This window comes from Dysidea avara, chromosome 5 (genome assembly GCF_963678975.1).
Source record: "Dysidea avara chromosome 5, odDysAvar1.4, whole genome shotgun sequence".
NCBI classification, from domain to species: Eukaryota; Metazoa; Porifera; class Demospongiae; order Dictyoceratida; family Dysideidae; genus Dysidea; species Dysidea avara.
In genome coordinates this window covers 5,204,024-5,210,210 of record NC_089276.1, presented here as the reverse complement: position 1 = coordinate 5,210,210, position 6,187 = coordinate 5,204,024, and positions in this window count along the sequence as shown.

Genomic DNA, 6,187 nt, shown 5'->3' with positions numbered 1-6,187 from the left:
TTGACTCAAAATTTGGCTAGCATAAAATGGAAAATTATAGCTAGTTTTTTGTATTACTTGGGAGAATAATTACTTTTAGCAAGAGTAAATTGCTGTTAGCATGAAAGGGAATGGAAAATTTGTGGAACCTGCCTAGCTGGTCACCTATGAGCCAAGATTTCTTGACCTTAATAATGTGGATGCCTGGGACTGCTTTGTCCAGGTACTGATAAACGTCTTACTTGGGACTTTACAGTTGGCCTTTTAGAGAGACGGCCACAAAGCTATAGTTGGGAAATTTATTATATAGCGTTATCTACCAAAAAGATCTAACAGCAAAGCAGCCTTGTGGTACACAACAATAAGTTTCACCACCAAACATCAACATGGTATCAACTATACCTACAGTACCATGAGTTTCATAAGTAACTTGTTAATTTTGTGCAAACCATCTTACTGTGTTTGCAACTACTATAAGGTATAGCATGTTGACTACATTCTATCATAGTTCTATCAGTTGTGTATTACATAATACCAATAGTTCTAGGTATAAAAACCACACTCTAAGCCATACTCCATACAACCACACATTAATTTATGACTATGATTGTGACTATGTACTGAAAAAGTACAGTTAACAAACTGATACATTTAGGGATATTAATTCTAAATTTCTGGTTCCAAACATTTGATATTGCAGGGTATGGAGTGGTAAGCAAAATATCTATAGATTTTTAAAGTTCCAATATTGGTTATTTTTAATTTAAAAGAGAAGCTATGCCATCCTAGCTATAGTACACAAATAAATCAATGCAGCAGCATAGTATAACACATAAATGTGGTCATGTTCTGCACATTGTGAGAAAAGCATCAAACTTGGCATATTATATATATTGACTGCTCATAATGACATTTATTTTTGGTAGTGTCTAATCACTGGACTGGAATACTGGAATGGACTACTGGACTGATATTTTTTTGGTTTTGCCCATTTACTACTGTATATACATTTGGGTGACTTGTGACAACATTTTCATCACTGAGTGGTGAATTATGATACTTTTATCCTGAAATGTAGCTGTGATAAGCCAAATGGATGGTTCAATTAAATGCATTCTAATCACTGCTTGACAGTATCTTCTCTACTGTATAGCAGATATACTGACATGTAGGTAGTATACTCAAAAATGTTTCTCTCACTGTTAGGCACATGTGATTATTGTGATGCAACTTTCTATAACACATATGGTGTGTGTGAACACACAACTAGATCCCATCACATAACTGGTTATATTTCATTACTGGAATGTTATATTTCATCTGCATTCTGTTAATTGTATTACAATGCCATTCAGCTGTTAATAGGAGTAGAAAATCACATGGTCATAGTACAACGGAACATAGTACGTACAAGTTGTAAAAGTAGGTAAATTTAATGTGCCCCTATTACAGACAGTTACATATCGTGGACTCCAATGACTAGTCACTAATTCACAATATATGAATGTTATAGAAAGTTGTATCACAATAATCACGTGTGCCTAAGAGTGAGAGAAACATATTGGACATACCTACATGTCAGTATATCTGCTATACAGTAGAGTAGATACGTACTGTCAAGCAGTGAATAAAGTACATTTAATTGACCCCATTTGGCTTATCACAGCTTCTTTTTTAGGATCATATTCACCACTCAGTGATGAAATGTTGTCACAAGTCACCCAAATGTACAGTACCCCACCCTTAAAAATGTGCAAAACCAAAAAAATGTCAGTCCAGTCGTCCATTCCAGTATTCCAATCCAGTAGTCCAGTCCAGTGATTAGACACTACCTTTAGTTTTGGATATAGTGCCAAATATCATTTTTTGTCTTATTCTCCCCTAAGGCAGCACACTGTTAAAACATAGTTTCAAATTAAAGGTCTTGTTGAAAGAAACAACTCTGGTGCCCTTACTTGAAGACAATGGGTAATTTTATTCAAAGTTATGATTATTAGTGATGAAGTCCTATGAAGTTACTTGCCCTACCCTATAAATTCCAACGATTTTATCGGTAATAAACATGATATTGTAACTGGAGTAGAATGAGCTATTGACTGCAAACAAAAGTCAAGTCATTTCTTACATTAATTTGGACCATGTTTTAGTTAGCAGTGTAAAATAATGCCTCAGGGAGAAAGTTTAACAGTGTAAAATAATGCCTCAGGGAGATAAGACAGAAATGACAAATTTTTAGTACAAGGTTAAATCTGCTACATCAAAAATGAATATCATTAGAAGTACAATTGGTATGGAAAGTTTCATGCTTTTCTCACAAATGACACAACATTTGCACTATGCCTATCTACTACATAGATATAGCTGCCGAAGGTCTTGAATATCACAAATGAATACATGTACTGGTTAGTAGATACATACTCAGTGGTTAAGACTAGAAGCTGCAAGTCACCTAAAGGTTAATTTGCATGAGCCCAAAAATTCTTGCAGCCACTGGGAAAGAAAGTAGTTGTACTATTGTTTGCAATTGTTTTTTGTTACTCTAACACTGTACCTATGACTCCATGCATATGTCTAAAATCACTACTATAATATACATACTGTCACAGGATATGTATGGGAAAAAGCCAAGCATATGGTAGTCACCCTCTGGCCAAAAGCCTTTCGAATAAAAGACTATTGAGTTTTTATTAGGCACTGTCTTTATTTATTATCAATTTCTCAAAAGACTAGGTTGTACAATAGGACAAGCCTGCAAACGCACTCCCCACAAACACACACATACAGTAATACAGTAAGACAAGACATTACAAAAAACAACGAAACAACTAGGACTACAAGGACAAAACAACAGGACAAAACAATAAACACCTTAATATGAATACAGAACAAAAAATCAGAAAAGAAAGCAATGGAGGGCTGAACAGAATGAGGGTGACTTTTTATCTGCAGAATGCCATGAAGTATGGTGTTCCACAAAAATGGGCTGTTGACAAAGAAAGAATAACTGAAGAAGCAATGGGCCAAATAGATAGAGGATGTGATATCGTATATTATGAAACTTGACTACTTGAGACAACTGAAAATGTTCACAAAATGGTAATAAGTTCCTGTGGTGAAGACTATCATGAATATGTGACCCAGTCTGCGAAAAGGGGTCTTATAGCCTTTTCAATGTACTAACTTGACTTGTGAATGTGATATCACCCTGAAATTTAGTTCCCTTATACCCCTAACATAGCACTATGGCTTGGTATAGTATGAAGGTGATAGAGGAGTTATGATTAGTCAAACTTGACAATTTGGAAAGGCTATAAGACCCCTTTTCGCAGAGCGGGTCACATATAACAAATTTAATGGAGAAATAGCTATGACGTTGGATAGAACGCCAGTTTAACTCTTGTAAGCAGACGTCAGAAAACTTGCATGCTCCAACAATACGATGAAAGAATTGCTGTTGGAAGCCCAATGAGTGGCTCTTTCACTGTACTGGTTCTAAAGCATTAATGTGTTTGGCACTTGTGTTTTACTAGGGACCCACAAAGAAGACTGAAAGCCCGTTTAACATGTCAGTAGCTATCTAGGTGATTACATAGTTTATTTTTAAAATTAATTTTCAGTTTCAAATGTACATATGCATGTTTTAAAGAGTGGGATGGAAACCTTGCAGTTAAAACCCACTAGTTTGCCCACTGGTACAGTGGGTCCACCCGTGCATTCAAACCCACTGTTACAGCTTCAGCGGCAGCAGCACTGTTAAGTTTTTAATAGTTATCAGCACGTCTGCTTGGATTTGCATCTACTTTAGTTGTAGAATACTGTCAGTGTGTACAATATATATAGCTATATGGTCAAATTAAATAGCTAACATATTCACAATCCATGTGAACAGTATAGCTACCAGGAGATATCTATATTAACCAATTTTGCTGTGTATTGGTTGCTCGTTAATAACAATGCACCATGATTTTTGTTAAAACAAGTTGCAGGTATTGAATCATGCACTCATGAAATTTTGCACTAGTTTTAGTTTTCATAATTAATCGTGCATCATACTGAACAACAGTTAAACTACACCATTTTCAAATGAAAACATGCTTAGAAGTTAGGGCTGGCTACTGAAAGTAAATATTTAATGCAAATGGAACAAATATTTTAAATGTATAAATTTGATTTACAAACACTCAAAATTAATATTATTTTACTGGATTTGACAAAACCAGGCTTCCGCACATCCAATTCTTTGACTTTAACCGCCTGTATCTTGACTACTCAGTATGCTATTGACCTACAATTTTCACCAACTTCTTTCAATGTATTATGCAATAACAGGTCAAAATTTGAAAGTGATAGCATTGAGTTATGGTGCTTTAAAATCACAAATTTGTAGGAACATTTCATAAATTTTTACATCATATATTGCTTTACAATATAGAATATCTAATCTGCTCCCACAGCAGCAGCAAATATTTGACAAATTGAGTAGTCTTACTCAGAACAGTCTGCATGCCCATTATGATATTTTATGTAAAAGTGGTTTGGTTGTTGTGAAACAAATTGAATTTTACCTAGTTCATTTGCGATGCTGTAAATTAATTGCCTCTGGTACTGAGAATAGCTACTGCTTTAGAACTTAATTCAGCTCAGGGAAGCCACTTAATAAACGGCATACCAAAAAAGTTTTGTTTTAAATTAGGATTCTATTACTAGTTCGAAAATGGTATGCATAAATTCATTTGATCTTTTGAGATAATGAGGTGGGGGCGAACCATCATTATTGAATAATGAGACACAAAAAGTATATAAATGAGTGCTTGGTCACATGACAGGGTTAGTGAATTACCACCTGTGAGGGCACGGCAAGGGAGTGTTAAGAGAGTACAAAAAATAGATTAGTATGCATGCATGTATACTAAACTACAAAGAAAGTCAGTCTGGGGAGGCTGGGAACCACTCGCAGCAATTCTGAGCCATAAATATTCTTTGGGAAGCCATAATACACTGCTGTGAAGAATTTTCCTTAGCGCTGCTTTTGACACTGGTCAGGTGTAACAGGTTCCATAAGTTCTTTATACAGAAATGGTGATAGTGGCCCAAAACACTGATTTCAAGAGTTTCTTAATAGTTGCAAACGTTCAAGCGATCCACTTGTTCTGTTTTCATGACCTGGCTGACTGAAGACGGTTTTCTGAATCCAATGGACAGGTCAGCTCAAGTAAGGCGATTGAAATACTAGTGGCAGTATTATGACAAGTTCTGGATGATAAGCTGGTGGAATTGTGGCTGGATGTGACTCACTGGCTTGTATAGGTTTGAAAGGTCAGCAAATAAACGGTAAATATTAATAAATTGGGATGCCAAACACTGCAGCACCAAATTATGCCAGTAAGTGTATTTATATTCTGTGACAAAGCCACTGGGCAGCCATTCAAAACACGGGCAGTAGTGGGACATGGGGAATCACATAAGACACACCGTGCACTGTACTGGATATTCCATCTACATAAATTAACAGCAGTTGGTATTATGCCCGTAAAAGAAAGGATGATTGCCCTGGATGGAATCCTGACAACATTACATGAAACGATTCCAAGATCAGCAAATAGCTTCCAGCTTAGCTGAATCACTATGCTTAAAGGCCGAACATCAGCTATTAAGTGAAACCAAATCTCACTGTGAGACTGAATAACCTCCAAACACTTTCAGTTCAGTGCAAATTTGAGTGAGCTAATGGTAAAGTCACGGTAGTAAGTTGTTCTTGGCAACCATTAAGATGGAGAAATCATGGTCTTGCACATGCAGAAAAATTTTCCCGCCTAACTACTTTAAAATCATGAAGAGAGGCCTCTGGAGAGGCGGTTCTCTAAATGATGCTAGATTGCAATTTCTTTTTTTTCCCCCGGGCTAGATGGACTGCCCTTGCCACCACCCCCAGCACTACTGAGGCCGGTGTTAAAGTGCTGGATAGCTGGAAATAGCCGCCGCAGGCTACCAGCAATCAAACAAGGCCACCAGACTCCAAGCGACCCTCGGAGCAGGCCAGATCAATATTTGAATTGATCTCAATGATCTGGATTGATATGAATTGATCTAGATTGCATTTGATGCACATAACGTTACAACTCAGTGTCACGAGGTGCCTTGTACAGTCTTTATTTGTAATTGTAATAAGTTTAAAAAAAAGAAGTCTATGTGGCGTCATCAGCTACCG